Here is a 17,201-nt window from a genome sequence, read left to right as displayed (position 1 = left end):
GTCAACACTCGCAAGGCTGCAGGGCTCCAGGGCGCATTCTCAGAGCATGCACAGAACAGCTGGCAGGCATAATGGGCGGCAGGTAGCCTAGTGGTTAGAGTGTTGGGCCAGTAACCAAAAGGTTGCTAAATCGAATCCCTGAGCTGACAAGGCAAAAATCTGTCGTTCTGCCCCTGTTCCTAGGCCGTCAATGTAAATAAGAATTTGTTCTTAACTGACTTGCCTAGTTAAATAAATAAAAAACAATTCACAGAAATGTTTACCTCTCTTTGTCTCAGTCTGTAATCTCTGTATGTTTTAATACACAACTACCATCATTCCTGTCCCAAGTTCCTGTTGCCCTAGAGCACTCACTTCTGTAATCATGACGTGCTTTGATAGGCTTGTTATGCCACACATTAACTCCACCATCCCAGACACACTAGACCAGGCCTGGGCAACTCCAGTCCTCTGGGGCCTGATTGGTGTCACACTTTTGCCCCAGGGGTGGCCTAGACCCACTCCACTGTACTCTGGAGCGGGATACATTTGGAGCTGGAGGGTCCATCATTGTCTGGGGCGGTGTGTCACAGCATCATCGGACTGAGCTTGTTGTCATTGCCGGCAATCTCATCGCTGTGCGTTACAGGGAAGACATCCTCCTCCCTCATGGTGTACTGTTCCTGCAGGCTTATCCTGACATGACCCTCCAGCATGACAATGCCACCAGCCACACTGCTCATTCTGTGTGTGATTTCCTACAAGACAGGAATGTCAGTGTTCTGCCATGGACAGAGAATAGCCCGGATCTCAATTCCATTGAGCACGTCTGGGACCTGTTGGATCAGAGGAAGAGGGCTAGGGCCATTCCCCCCAGAAATGTCCGGGAACTTGCAGGTGCCTTGGTGGAAGAGTGGGGTAACATCTCACAGCAAGAACTGGCAAATCTGGTGCGGTCCATGAGGAGGAGATGCACTGCAGTACTTAATGCAGCTGGTGGCCACACCAGATACTGAGTGTTACTTTTGATTTTGACCCCCCCCCCCCCTTTGTTCAAGGACACATTATTCAATTTCTGTTAGTCACATGTCTGTGGAACTTGTTCAGTTTATGTCTCAGTTGTTGAATCTTGTTATGTTCATTCAAATAGTTACACATGTTAAGTTTGCTGAAAATAATTGTAGTTGACAGTGAAATGGCATTTCTTTTTTTGCTGAGTTTATCTGAGAATACTGTTCATTGAATACAGCTCAGTCTTCAATACAATTGTCCCCTCCAAGCTCGTCACCAAGCTTAGGACTGGGTCTGAACACTTCCCTCTGCAACTGGATCCTGGACTTCCGCCATGCTGACCCTCAACACAGGGGCCCCACAGGTTTGTGCTTAGTCCCCTCCTGTACTCGCTGTTCACCTACGTCTGCATGGCCAGGCACGACTCCAACGCAATTATACATTTTGCTGACGACATGACGGTGGTAGGCCTGATCACCGGTGATGATGAGTCAGCCTACAGGGTGGAGGTCAGTGACCTGGCAATGTGGTGCCAGAGCAGCAACCTCTCCCTCAACATCAGTAAGACCAAGGGGCTGATCGTGGACTTCAGAAAACTGGGGGGTGGGGGGGCGAGCACGCCCCCAGCCACATCGACAGGGCTGCAGAGGTGCAGGTCAAGAGCTTCAAGGTCCTCGATGTCCAAATCATTAGAGACTTAAAATGTTCCAAACACACGCACACAGTCGTGAACCCCCTCAGGAGGTTGGAAAAGTTTGGTATTGGCCCTCAGATCCTCAAAAGGTTCTACAGCTGTACCATTGAGAGTATCTTGACTGGCTGCTGCACTCGATCGCATGGCATTACAGAGGGTAGTGGGGACAGCCCAGTACATCGCTGGGGCTAAGCTCGCTGCCATCCAGGACATCTACAGTATATCATACTGGAAGGAAACTTTAAAAAACTCTAACCACCCAAGCCACAGACTATTGTCTCTGTTTCAACACGGCAAGCAGTAACGGTGCATTGTCTGACACCAACAGGCTCTTGAACAGCTTCAATCCCCAAGCAATAAGACTGATAAATAGCTAATAAAATTGCTACACAGACTATCTGAGTTGACCTTGTATATTTATTGACCTTTATTTATTTTTTTTACCTATGACTTTGCAAAGGGCCTTACAAATACAAATGCAAAGGGCCCTACAAATGCATTATACATTTCTACTGACTCTCCACACACGCACACACTCTCACATACAGTACAAGCGCTGCTGCTACTTTATCTTACAGTATATCCTGTTGCCTAGCCACCTTAGTCCTATATATATCTACCTCCATCAATCGAGTATTCCTACACATTGTAAATATGGTCTATTGTAATCGTATCACGCTGTGACATCATTATGTGGGCCAAAAGTTCCATCCCACCTGAACAGGCTGAAATTCTAGGCATTATTTTCAAACAGCTCTTACACAAAAAGTGCATTATCATAATTTTAACCATTTCAGAGTGTTATTTCGACCTCATAGTAGGACCGGGATGATACCAGTATCGCAATACTCGTTAGTCCCAAACAGGGGAAAAAATATATATTTAAATATACTTAAATCGTACTTCACAAACATATTTTACAAATGTTATATTTAATGCATTTCATGTACATTTAATGTGTATTTTATTAGCATATAGGTATACAGTGCAGTGCAAGAGTTTTAGGCAGGTGTGAAAAAATGCTGTAAAGTAAGAATGCTTTCAAAAATAGACATGTTAATAGATTATATTTATCAAATTACAAAATGTAAAGTGAGTGAACAGAAGTAAAATCTACATCAAATCAATATTTGGTGTGACCACCCTTTGCCTTCAAAACAGCATCAATTATTCTAGGTATGCTTGCACACAGCTTTTGAAGGAACTCGGCAGGTAGGTTGGCCTAAACATCTTGGAGAACTAACCACAGCTCTTCTGAGGATTTAGGCAGCCTCAGGTGCTTCTCTCCTTGTAATCCCAGACAGACTTGATGATGTTGAGATCAGGGCTCTGTGGGGGCCATACCTTCACTTCCAGGGGTTGTTGTCATGCTGCAGAATACATTTTGGGCCAATCAGATGCCTCCCTGGTGGTATTGCATAATGGATAAGTATCTGCCTGTACATTGAGGAGACCATTCATTCCGACCAAATCCCCAACTCCATTTAGAGAAATGCAGCCCCAAACTTGCAAGGAACCTTCACCATGCTTCACTGTTGCCTGCAGACACTCTATTGTGTACCGCACTCCAGGCCTTCGGCGAACAAACTGCCTTCTGCTACAGCCAAATATTTCAAATTTTGACTCATCAGTCCAGATCACCTGCTGCCATTTTTCTGCACCCCAGTTTCTATGTTTTCGTGCATAGTTGAGCCGCTTGGCCTTGTTTTCACATTGGAGGTATGTTTTTTTGGCCTCAAGTCTTTCATGAAGGCCACTTCTGACCAGACTTCTCCGGACAGTAGATGGGTGTACAAGGGGCCCAATGTTTTCTGTCAATTCTGGCACTGCTGGACATCTTCCGATTGCAAAGGGAAGTAAGCTTTATGCTTTCATCTGCTGCAGTAAGTTTCCTTGGCCGACCAGTACGTCTACGGTCCTCAACGTTGCCCGTTTCTTTGTGCTTCTTCAAAAGAGCTAGGACAGCACATCTGGAAACCCCTGTCTGCCTTGACGTTTCTGCCTGGGAGAGACCTTGCTGATGCAGTATAACTACCTTGTGTCTTGTTTCTGTGCTCAGTCTTGCCGTGGTGTATGACTTTGACAATAAACTGTCTTCAGAAACCTCAGAAGCTGATGTAAATAGTTACCTCCATATACATGGGATAATTTACAAAACAATATTATTTCTATACAAGGGAATATGCAAAAAGAAACAACAGTGCTAACAGGTATAAGCATTCTGGGTATAACTCCACCTTGCTTCCTTAGGTAAAGTTGCATCCGGATAGCTTGCACCTGACAATTCATCTCAGATATCCACTAGTGCATGTGGAGTAAGTTTTAAAACAAAGCTGTTTTTTTAAACAGGAATTGACAATGTCTCTTAGGACTTCACCTGACAAAGAGCATAATGTAAACTGTAGCTCCTATACCATCTAGCAACTAGCTTTTCAGCTTACTGAGTAGGGTTTAGACCACAGTTTGTGAGTGGCCCTTTGAGAGTTCTCATAGATATCTTGGACCCGTGGGGAGGTCCTGAGATCATCAAGTTCCAAGAATACTTTTTGGACCACCTCAAGGGTATATTTTAGTTCTTTGTACCTTAGATTTAAGCCATAGATGAGGCCCATAAGCAACGTACATGACTGTAACACTGGGAATACCAGCCAGGACCTCTGCTCCTTCAATGCAGATCCCATGCTCTATATTCTGGGGCAGATCCTTCACAGTGAACACCTTCATCACATGCTGAACGAGGTCCTCTCGGATCATGGTGTCATCAGCATCCTGAGTGAAAAAATAAAAGAAATAACAGGCTAGGCTACTAGCTTAACTGTGCTACTTGAGAGGAGAGAGAGCAAAGATACCTCATTTAAAGATAAATAAGGATACAGAAATAAAACCCTTTACCTTGTATTCTGTGATCAGGTCTTCAACCCTCTCGCCGAGGTTTATGATCAAGCCACGGATCACACTGTCTCTTCTTTCCTGGATGGTGTTGCACTGTAATATGATGTTATACAAATAATTGCAATTAATACCGGCAAATAAATACATACAGTATAACCTATATACTATTGTGAAGGTGTTACTGTGTATACCCTGCACAGAACTTCAAGGATTTTCTGCATGTTCGCCGTTACAGCTCCTCCTTTTGACTTAAACAAGTCCAATAGTTTTGGTGTATATTCATCCAGCTTCTGCATAAAGGTGGACTCAAGAGCAACAGTTGTAATTCTTCTGAACTCTTCCTTAATCTGAGTGAGAGAGAGAGAGAGAGAGAGAGAGAGAGAGAGAGAGAGAGAGAATTCTGAACAGATAGAGACAAAAGATGATCTGAAAGCCAGAATGCTATTGGGAAACCCCTCCCAAAGCATGTGTAGAGTGAGAATGTTCAGACTAATCTTTAATGCATATTTAATTATAGATTAGATTATTAGGTCAAGACAACACAAAATATTTAAATCAATATACATGTTTTACCTACATTGACTATTTTCATTCAGTTGTATTTTGTACCTGAGTGGGCTCAAACATTTAAAACTATTCCTTTGTAAAAGATTGTTACCTAATATTGCAGGCAAATATGGTGCTTCAGAGTTACCATGCGCTTTTGGCCAACAGCATATGCTGTTAGTGGGGAGATGTCTGCCAAATCCTTTTGCTCAAAGACCTTAACCTTCTGTGTGGATTCCAGCACAAACCCCCTAAGGTGCTCATTATACCAAGCATTCTGACACTTGGCAATAAAAGCAAGTTCACCATGAACAATGATCATTAGAAGTGTTTCAACAAAGTCTGGTAGACCTCCAGTGGATCCGTAGGTTAGGATCATTTCAACCGAGTAGCTGGTACCATTGCAGGAAAGTGTGTTTGACATCCAAACAAAAGTCTCATCTGGAAACTAACATTTTACTGTTTCCTTTATGTCATCCTTTAACACTTCCAAAGCAACAGTGGGCAGCTTTGTGGCAGATAGGGCAGGCTTGACAAGATTGGTGCCATGCAGATGGTACGCAAGCAATTAGTTGATGCTTCACTGCAAGAGACAGCAAAAATGTTTCGAAACCTGTTGGTCTGTCGAGCAATCCGCTTAAAAAAATCTGCGTTTAACTTCAAAGTGCATAGTCCAAAAAGCTACTAGGGGTCCAAATGCCTTTATCAGCTGCGGGTAGTGTTCAATGAAATGATGTTTCGGGATAAGACTATCCTGAGGAAAAACCTCTAAGAATCTATGCCTGTGCTCGGATATCTTGCTGTCAAGGTACCAAATTGATTCTTCTGTGTGAATTGGCGAAACCACAAGTTCAACAATATCTTTGAGGTCCATAAGAATTTCCATTGATGGTTCATCGACAGGTATTTTAGTTCAACATAGAGAAGTAAAGATAGGGTTAATTCATCTCCTGATAAACAGTCATTTTCTTTGAAATGTGTGCCATCATAAAAATTTAAAAACTCGTAGACCTACTTTCTAAAGCTTTCTCCTGAATGTCCTTGTGACTCAGTACTTGTAACAGTGACTGCACCACAGAAAAGTGTATATTCTACCGGCTCCACCACAGAAAAGTTTTTCTTAAAAAACTGCTTCCTCTCTTGGGCTCCATCCGGCCCTAAAACTGTGCTCATGGGATTTGTCTCACAGACATCTTGAACCAAATCTGAGATTATGTAATGTTTCCTTAAACAGGAATTAATCATGTATTTTATGACTGGACCTGACACAGAGTACGATATGAACTGCAGTTCCTCTACTACCTCATTGATCCACTTGTTTGACACATTGTAAATACTTTCCAATTTGAGCAAAAGGTGACCAATTTTTTTGCTCAATTTCATTTTGTAATTTTGTTTCTTTTAAAGTTTCCTCCTCTTCATGGACTTGTGTATTTGAATGGTCAATATGTTTTTGTACGACTCCAGTTCTAAAGTTGCCCAGAGAATGCGGATTGTGTTTTTCGACTTCTTTGAGATGCAAAGGTACCATATACATGTGTTCTAAATCTGCACTTGTCAAATACGCAGAGGACAGTTTTGTGTTCTTTAGATGGCTTCCAAGGTGTTCAAATAAATATTTTTCTGTTGAGAAACGGCAAGCTCTGCAAATTTCACATTTAAAAGAAAAGACCTCTCCTGGCCTTACTGACTTGTCAGTTGCATGATGCCTCGACAAATGTCCTTCTTATGGCTGGGGGGCAGTATTGAGTAGCTTGGATGAATAAGGTGCCCAGAGTAAACGGCCTGCTCCTCAGTCTCAGTTGCAAACATATGCATATTATTATTAGTATTGGATAGAAAACAATCTGACGTTTCTAAAACTGTTTGGATGATGTCTATAAGTATAACAGAACTCATATGGCAGGCAGAAACTTGAGAAGAAATCCAAACAGGAAGTGAGAAATCTGAGGTTGGTAGATTTTCAACACAGTTCCAATTGAAATCCCATTGAGATATGAATGAAGATGCACTTCCTAGGGCTTCAATTAGATGTCAACCGTCTATAGAAATTTGAATGAGGCTTCTACTGTGTTGTGGGACTGAATAAGAGCAGAATGAGCCATGTGTCTGGCAGTCAGCCATTTCCTGGTCATGCGCATTCCTCATGATATCGACCTGCGTTCCATTGCTCCTCAAGACACAAAGGAATTCTCTGGTTGGAATTTTATTGAAGATTTTTGATAAAAACATCCTAATGATTGATTCTGTACTTAGTTTGAAATGGTTCTTCGACCTGTAATATAACTTTTTGAAGTTTTTGTCCGAAGTAACGCTCGACCAGAACGAGCGTTTGGATATGTATACCAAACGCGCTAAAAAAAAGGAGGTATTTGGACATAAATAACTGTCACGTGGGACTAGGTGTGTGAGGTAGGAATCAGGCTCAGAGAGCAGAGAGTTCCAAGGGAGAAGTGCACTTTAATGTGGCACCAAAATACAATGCCCAAACACAGGGCGCGAAAATACCGACCAAACCAAAACACAGGGTACCCAGTCCGTAGCAAGAACACACCCAACAACTCAACACGTAACACTAGAATAATCCCGCACAAAACAAGGGCGGGTTTGCTAGCCTTAAATAAGGACGCCCATCAGGAAAACATAATAGGACACAGGTGCAACTAATAAGACAAAACAAACAGAAAAGGGAAAAGGGATCTGTGGCGGCTAGTATGCCGGTGACGACGACCGCCGAGCACCGCCCGAACAGGCAGGGGAGCCAACTTCGGCAGAAGTCGTGACAATAACGGACATTATCGAACAAAACAAACATTTATTGTGGACCTGGGATTCCTGGGAGTGCATTCTGATGAAGATCATCAAAGGTATGAGAATATTTATCATGTAATTTCTGGTTTCTGTTTACTCCAACATGGCGGCTAATTTTTATATTTTTCTGAGCGACGTCTCAGATTATTGCATGGTTTGCTTTTTCCGTAAAGTTGTTTTGAAATCTGACACACCGGTTGCATTAAGGAGAGGTATATCTATAATTCCATGTGTATGACTTGTATTATCATCTACATTTATGATGATTATTTCTGTTGAATCGAAGTGGCTATGCAAAATCACTGGATGTTTTGGAACGATCCACGGTCCGGAGCCTCCAGCGACAATCCACGGTCCGGTTCCTCTGGCGACGATCCATGGTCTTGTTGTTCCGGTGATGATCTACGGTCCGAAGTCCCCGGCGACTATCTACCGTCCGGTTCCCCCGGAAACGATCCACGGTCCGGAGCCTCCAGCGACTACCCACGGTCCGGTTCCACGGAAGCGGCGGGATCAGCGAACGGAGCGGGGTCTACGTCCCGAACCAGAGCCGCCACCGAGGCTAGATGCCCACCCGGACCCTCCCCCATGGTTCAGGTTTTGCAGCCGGAGTCCGCACCTTTGGTGGGGGGGGTACTGTCACGCCCTGACCTTAGAGAGCCTTTTATTTCTCTATTTGGTTAGGTCGGGGTGTGATTTGGGTGGGCATTCTAATTTTTCTATTTCTTTGTTGGCCGGGTATGGTTCCCAATCAGAGGCAGCTGTCTATCGTTGTCTCTGATTGGGGATCATACTTAGGCAGCCTTTTTTCCTAGTTTGTGGGATCTTGATTTTGTTAGTTGCTGTATAGCCTGCAGAACTTTATGTTTGTTTTGTATTTTGTATTTTTTTTTTGTGTTCATTTTAAATAAAAGTAAGATGTTTGCCTACCACGCTGCACCTTGGTCTAATTCATCCATCAACGAACGTAACAGTAGAGCTCCAAGACAGGATTGTGTCGCAGCACAGATCTGAAGAATGGTACTGAAAAATGTCTGCAGCATTGAAGGTCCCCAAGAACACATTGGCCTCCATCATTCTTAAATGGAAGAAGTTTGGAACCACAAAGACTTATCCTAGAGCTAGCCACCCGGCCAAACTGAGCAATCGGGACGGGGATATCTAGTCAGTTGTAAAACTGAATGCGTTCAACTGAAATGTGTCTAACGTATTTAACACAACCCCACTGAATCAGAGAGGTGCGGGGGGGCTGACTTAATCGATATCCACATCATCGGTGCCTGGGGAACATCATCAGCTCTGGGATTTAATCCAGCAACCTTTAATTTACTGGCCCAGCGTTCCTACCCGCCAGGCTACCTGCCGCCCCAGTGGAGAAGGGTTTTGGTCAGGGAGTTTACCAAGAACCCGATGGTCACTCTGACAGAGCTTCAGAATTTCTCTGTGGAGATGGGAGAACCTTCCAGAAGGACAATCATCTCTGCAGCACTCCACCAATCAGGCCTTTATGTTAGAGTGGCCAGACAGAAGACACTCCTCAGTAAAAAGCACATGACAGCCCACTTGGAGTTTGCCAAAAGGCACCTAAAGGATTCTCAGACCATGAGAAACAAGATTCTCTGGTCTGAGGAAACCAAGATTGAACTCTTTGGCCTGAATGCCAAGTGTCAAGTCTGGAGGAAACCTGGCACCATCCCTACGGTGATGCATGGTGGTGGCAGCATCATACTGTGGGGATGTTTTTCAGCGGCAGGGACTGGGAGACTAGTCAGGTTCGAGGCAAAGATGAAGAGAGCAAAGTACAGAGAGATCCTTGATGAAAACCTGCTCAAGATCGCTTAGGACCTCAGACTGAGACGAAGGTTCACCTTCCAACAAGACAACAACCCTAAGCACATAGCCAAGACAAAGCAGGAGCGGCTTCGGGATAAGTCTCTGAATGTCCTTGAATGGCCCAGCCAGAGCCTGGACTTGAACCAGATCGAACATCTCTAGAGAAACCTGAAAATAGCTGTGCAGCGACGCTCCCCATCCACCCTGACAGAGCTTTGGAGGATCTGCAGAGAAGAATGGGAGAAACTCCCCAAATACAGGTGTGCCAAGCTTGTAGCGTCATACCCAAGAAGACTCGAGGCTGTAATCGCCGCCAAAGGTGCTTCAACAAAGTACTGAGTAAAGGGTCTGAATGCTTATGTAAATCTTGTTGTTTTTTTACATTTCTAAAAAACTATTTTTGCTTTGTCATTATGGGGTATTGTGTGTAGATTGATGAGGGGAAAAAAGTTCACATGCATTCAGTCCCACATGGCACCCTATTTCTTACAAAGTCCACTACTTTTCACGAGGGCCAAGTAGTGCACAATAAAGGGAATAGGGTGCCATTTGGGAAGCAGGAGAGTTACTCCGAGGCATTAGTGTCCTCCAGTGGGCATTTTCAGAGAAGACAAAATAACTAATGATCAGTCTGAGAGAGAGAGGGGAGGAGCACAATGTACTGTACAGAGAAGACAAAATAACTAATGATCAGTCTGAGAGAGAGAGAGGGGAGGAGCACAATGTACTGTTCAGAGAAGACAAAATAACTAATGATCAGTCTGAGAGAGAGAGAGAGGGGAGGATGTACAATGTACTGTACAGAGAAGACAGAAGACAAAATAACTAATGATCAGCTAACTAAGCTAGCCGTTTCACATCCGTTACACTCACCCCCCTTTTGAACTCCTCCTTTTCCGCAGCAACCAGTGATCCGGGTCAACAGCATCAATGTAACAGTATAACTTTAGACCGTCCCCTCGCCCATACCCGGGCGCGAACCAGGGACCCTCTGCACACATCAACAACAGTCACCCACGAAGCATCGTTACCCATCGCTCCTCAAAAGCCACGGCCCTTGCAGAGCAAGGGAAAGCACTACTTCAAGGTCTCAGAGCAAGTGAAGTCACCGATTGAAACGCTATTTAGCGCGCACCACAGCTAACTAAGCTAGCCGTTTCACATCCGTTACACGGGCTCTGTAAAGCGTTACAGATTCCACATTAGAGATTTTAAATTCATTTCCGATTGAGCCAACATATGCAGTGTTTACAGTGAATGCAGTCTTCTTTAAAGCATGCACATAGCCTTTAAATGTCCATCACGCTGTAAAGCTTCCACCATGCAGATTGAATACAGCACTAAATTATGATATATCTACAGTATGCATAGAAAAAAGTATTTCTGATTATTAAACTTGATGTTGAATAAACACTATGTTTTACTATCTTGAAACAATACTAAACCATCACAAAACACTCATAATTCTAGCTTGTCATCTATCATTTCTCCAACACCAGACAAGACTGTGCTGATTTGTCTTGTAAATCTGGCAACGAGGATCAAACCTAACCTGGTTTATTTACAGTCACTAAAGCATGACAGATGTCTGAAATCTGTAACTTCGGCTTGCAGACATTGTGAAGGGGCCTCCAGTAAGACACTGGACCCTCATTAGGGAGGGCAACTGATCAACACAGTCCGTTGCTAAGAGTTGCTAATCACAGCAAGCTTGCGCCCCAAATGGCATCTTATTCCCTACATAGTGCACTACTTTTGACCAGAGCACTATATATGGGCCCTGGTCAAAAGTAGTGCACTCTGCGGGGAATAGGATACCATTTGGGAAGCAATCATACAGTAAATAAAGGCCCTATGCATTTCAGTTCTCAGCCTTCTCATGTTCTCCATTCAATCACCAAGCAATTTTCCATCTTATGAGCGGCATTACGGCTAGCCTTGCATCTGCTGCTAGAGAATGGCTACATCCCAAATAGCACCCTATTCCCTATGTAGTGCACTACATTTGGTCAAAACCCTGATTAAAGTATGCCATTTGGGATGCAGAGAAGTGATATAGTCAGGGGGTACAGCGACAGTGCTTCTCTGAGAATAGTAACAGCAACAGGGACCCACCAGCGAGAAGAGAACAGAGGCGTCATTAGCCTCTGGTATGTTCTGCTCTCTTCTCAACAATAAGCTCTTTAACCCCTTCTTTCCATATCTTCCTCCCTCATTGACCTTTTTGCTGCTGGGTTAGGCTTAAATCAAGCAACTCAGAGACAGGACATTTATGCTAATAGACAAAACAACAGGTATTACAGTGTAACACACAATAAGTTTCATAGAACATGTACTTTTCTATGAACTTTTCCACAATGTTAAGATCTGGTGCAGGCCAGTGCATAGCTTTTACTTCTCTGATGTACTGAAACCATGTGATACAGGACTGATACACAGCACTAGATGGCAGCACAGAGATTAGGCATGTTGTCTGTGAGGGTTGGTTTGGCTGCACCACAACAGGTGAGACCAGTACAAAAGCAGCCAGCGTTCTGTAAATATCCCTGACGCAGTAATAAATAAATAAAAACATTGAATAGTGAAGTAAGCTTTATGCTACATATTTTTGATTGCGAACCCATTACACCTCTTTGAGCATCCTGTAAAGATCCAGTGTGACTTACATACTTGTTGCAATAGTTTATGTCTCCAGCAACTGATACATACTACTCTTGATTTTGTTTCATTGTTTGTTTTTCCTGAGTGTTAAGGCTATAGAAAACAAAAAACTTAGAGGCTATTATTTGATTGGATGGAGAGCCTCTCTTTTCTTCTAACTTGTGACTTGTACAGTATATGTGTGTAAATCCCACTAAAAACAACACAGGATTTCAGACTAAGTCTGAGTTTTACATGAAGTCAGACTTGTACATGAGCCAACGCAAAGTTAGGACCCAGCCCTGTGTGGTGACTGGAGGATAACGTAGTGAGAAGCATCTCGAGGACATCCTTTATACCCAAAGGAATTCAGTTCATTCTTGGAGTGAAAGATAATAAAGTCCCTTGTGGTGGTAGAGGATCTCCCTCCATCCCTCAGCTTAGTGTCAGGTTACCCCTGCCCCCCCTGTGTAACAGTCTCTCTCTCAATTCAATTAAAGGGGCTTTATTGGCATGGGAAACATACTGTATGTTTACATTGTCAAAGCAAGTGAAATAAATAATAAACAAAAGTGAAATAAACTATAAAAAATGAACAGTCAACATCTCTCTCTCTCTCTCTCTCTCTTGCTGTCGCTCTTGTTATCTCCACCTTTTTCTTTCTCTTTATCTCTTTATTTATTTCCCTGTCCCCATCCCTCTCTCTCTCTCTCTCTCTTGCTCTCTCAGACACAGGCAAAGGACAGAGCAGTGCTTTGTTTAGCTTGGCCCTGTCTAATCCCTGTCTGGCCAGTATGAGTGACTGTCAAAGTGAGCCACCAGCCCACCAACCCTACAGTGGGCCAGAGAGACATTCATCCCCCTTAAGGAGTCATGCCCCCTCTCTTAGAAATCCCAAGAAACTTTACACCTCTGCAAGGCCCTATAAATAGGTCCCATCTGTCCCCTAGGTTCATTTACACCCACATTCCTTTTGGAGCGCTTGCATGGCTTGGGGATGGGGGTTGGGGGTTGATGGGGGGCCTGGAAGGAGGTGGTGGTGGATGGGGGTAGAGGGGGAGAACAGAACCAGAGTTCAAAAGCAATACAGCACTACGCTCAGCACCCAGCACTCACTGTTCACCACCCACTACTCACCACTCACTACCCACCAGCAGCTACCACCCACCCAACGTCCAGCCACAGCCCACCACTCAGCCACCCACCAACCACTCAGCGCCCACCACTCACTGCCCACCACGTACCACCCACCAGGTACAGTATTATGAAAGTCACACCCTTCCATTTCAAGGAGAAGCCCCCCATGCTGCATACTAGAGGAGGGGGGGGGTGATGAAGTGAGAGAGAAACAGAGACCTGGGCATTCTAGTCTCTTCTCAGAGAGCTGTATCTCCGCAGCACCCTGAGTCAGATGAAAGAGACTACAGGCATTCTAGCCCCCAACCAACAACCCTAAACAACTAGAGAGCTGACCCTGAACTTCCCTCTCAGACTTCCTTTTAAGCATTCACCCCACTACTTGTGGTCTGAAACCCTGTCCACCTTCTATTGTCCCTCAGCTGTTTACCAAAACAAGGTGCAAATGAACCGCTTTGTTGTATTTTTTATCCCAGATTAACCCTTTAAGGTCTCTGCGGGCGAAACTACCTGCCTGAAGTAACCAACAGACATTATTCTGTTGTGAATGTAGCTAACTGAATTAATTCAGGATTTTTTTTGTCCTTGCAAAGTGTGCTACATAAGAGCGTTATTGAGGATAGCTGCATTATCCGTGCTACAACTGTTGGTTGTAATGGTGACTCAGTATTAAAAGTGTTGTTTTCTGACAGATGTCAAGGTAGGTATTCTGTGTGCCTTGTACCAGATCACTTACTGTATGTCTCTATTCAGGAATAAAGATGTCAATAGCAGCGTGTCATCAAGAAACAGCTCAGTGAATTGACAGACAGTGTGCTCAAAAGAGCAGCCAAGTTGCTGTCAATGAAATGATTGTTTATCTATGGGATTGCACAGAATGACAAACGAACTCTTTCTTTGGGTTGGGATGACATGGATACGTGACTTATTCTGTCGGTGTTAAGTTGCAACGTTTATAGAGCGGACGTGGGCTTTGCTAAGCGGCAGTCAGTCCTTCAATGATCTGTCTTTATAGCTTCAGATTAAACCTGCGTTGCTGACTCATGGAGGGGGGTGGGCGGATAATTCCTCAGATCCAGGCAGTGATAGGGTTATTCTCACCTGTTGTCTTTCTTCATCTTACTCAAATAATTCTGACTTATCGTTCATAGGAAAAACATCCGCCCCCACTGCTTTAGCAAAGCATTTTGGGTCTGGGTTCTGATTCTCTACGCTTTATCCAGTGTGCACACGTTCACTTCTCATCATGCATTTAACATCATTGGATTGCTTCAAGCATTGCTGGAAAAGGTTTCCACCACTTTCCTTGAACCAGTCCATTGCTTTTAAACACATTGAGCGAGAGTGTACAAGTACACACTTTGGGAGAAGAGTAGAGTATCGTAACGTTGCCTGGGATTTGAATACAGAAGCTACGTGTTAACTTCGTAACCTTCAAAGGTGCTCCTGCTGTTTCCTGCTTCCTCTCTCGCACTCTGAGGAGGCTCCAGGCCAGGATCATATTCATTATTGCATGCAATGGAAAATGTTTAAATGTTTTTATTCCATTTGGTACCTAATGAATACGACCCTGCTTCCTCTCTCCCACTGTGGGAAGGCTCCACTCTCTCCTCAGTCTTCTCAGAGTTTTTGGCTCCAAGGCCTTGGGGTTTAATTTGATCCCAAGTCGTGCGTCACCCCAGCGTACAGCAATGGAGAGGAACGGAGCCCGCTTGCCCTTTACGGTACATAGGTGCAGAGTAAATCACCACACCCCTTTGGACAACTGATCTCACGTCTTCAGTATGGCTGCCAGGAAGGAGGAGGAAGGAGGAGTCAGCACTGCTTATGAATATGTATCTAAAATAATCCATGTTTACTACTTATAAGATGTTTATTAATGATTAGCGCCTGCCGATGTGATATTTATTTCCAGCCACTTGATTCTTAGAAGGTATTACATATTAGTAATGAACTTTCTAACAGATGGTACAGATTTTTTATTATTTTCAGGTCTTTAAAAAGGTGTCAAAGCATGTCACAAGACATAAGTCAATTCCCCCTGAGCAACAATCATACAAAACCACCTCAGTCCACAGAATAAAATAAACAATAATTAAAAGTCTGTGAGGCTCTAGTCCACAAGCCCCCATTTTAGGTATGCGCTGATTTGTAGTTTCTCCTCCACCCATAATAATAAAATAACAGGTGTTCCTCGCTATAGTTTTGGTGTTTAATTACAACCATTTATTTTTAAACCCATTCCACTTTAGTGGACAATTCCACAGCTGAAGGACAGACAAGCAGGGCTACCAAGCTATTCAACCTGCTGTTCCCCTTGTGTACTCTCATAACTGGCAGAAACCATCTTGGGACACCAGGTGTTAGCTACGCTACCTGATGTAATACTGTCAGGGTTTGGGGTAAATTCCATTTAAATTCAGTCAATTCAGGAAGTAAATTCCAATTCCAATGTTTTCTCATAGAGAAGCATTGAAGAAAATTTTAATTTCAGATGTCTGTTTCCTGAATTGAGTGAATAGAAATGGAATTGACTGACCTCAACCCTGGTTGCTGTAAACCTGAAGAGGTTAAGCAGTGAGCGGGGAGGTATTTCCCTTGTCACGTCATTATAAGGCCCTTGTCAGCAGTGGGAGTGGGGGGTAGGTTAGTGCCACGGCCAGCCTCTTGAGACCGATATAGACAAGAGGAAGGAGCTAGAATTTGCTCTGTTGGCCCTGCCTGGTTACTGGCATCGGCAGCTGAAGCTCAGGAGCCCCTTGATCTCTCATCTCCTACTCCCAATACCTCACACATCCCCCAGACATGGAGGATACCCAAGGCTCAGTGGTGACCATAGAGATAGATAGAGGACTCATGTTTTTGTCAGTCTGTGACGGCAAGGGCAGCTTCATTGAGGCTATCTCCATTTTAAAGTAGTCAATTTTATTCTTCACAATTAGCTACTGCCTCCTGAGAACCCGGTTGGACATGAGGGATCAGCCAATGAAGTTGGAAGTCCCACCCAGTCGACTACATTAAAATGGTAGACACCCTCAATGGCGCTGCCCATTCTAAAATGTCCTTTTGGCCACTAGAGGCCTCTATCATTCTCTATGGTGGTCACTCACTCTATGGTGGTCACTGACCCCCCCACCTTGGCCTCGCCACCCCATGTGGGGTCATTCAAAGGGAACTGGCCACTCATCCCGTGCTCTAGTCTTGGGTGACTATGGCCCTGGTCCAAAGCAGTGCACTATATAGAAGTGCCATTTGGGATGCATCCCTAGTCTTGGTTCTGAGTTTCAAGATTACTACCCCTGTCCTTTCTCCTAACTTTTAACATCAGAACACAGACCAGTGAGGTGGATCATCACTCCATTCACAGCCAGTTAAAATGTATTGATGAAACCCTCTTTCAATGCAGTAAGACAGTGTCGGAAAAATGTATTATTCAATCTGAATGAGAAGGGGTACAGTACAGAGATGATATTGGGATGAATTAGAGGGATGTTTTCATGAATCAGAAACTATTACTATTTGTTTTGAATCTACTGTGTGCAGGGCTGGCGTTATCCTTTTGGGGGCCGTAAGATGGGAGCCCCCCCCCCCCCCCCCCCCGTGTGAGCATACAGGGCAGATCAACAGGCACAACCAGGTGAGGGGTGGTGAACTTGAC

The sequence above is a fragment of the Oncorhynchus clarkii genome, chromosome 22, assembly GCF_045791955.1.
Source record: "Oncorhynchus clarkii lewisi isolate Uvic-CL-2024 chromosome 22, UVic_Ocla_1.0, whole genome shotgun sequence".
NCBI lineage: Eukaryota > Metazoa > Chordata > Actinopteri > Salmoniformes > Salmonidae > Oncorhynchus > Oncorhynchus clarkii.
This window is presented reverse-complemented; position numbering follows the sequence as displayed.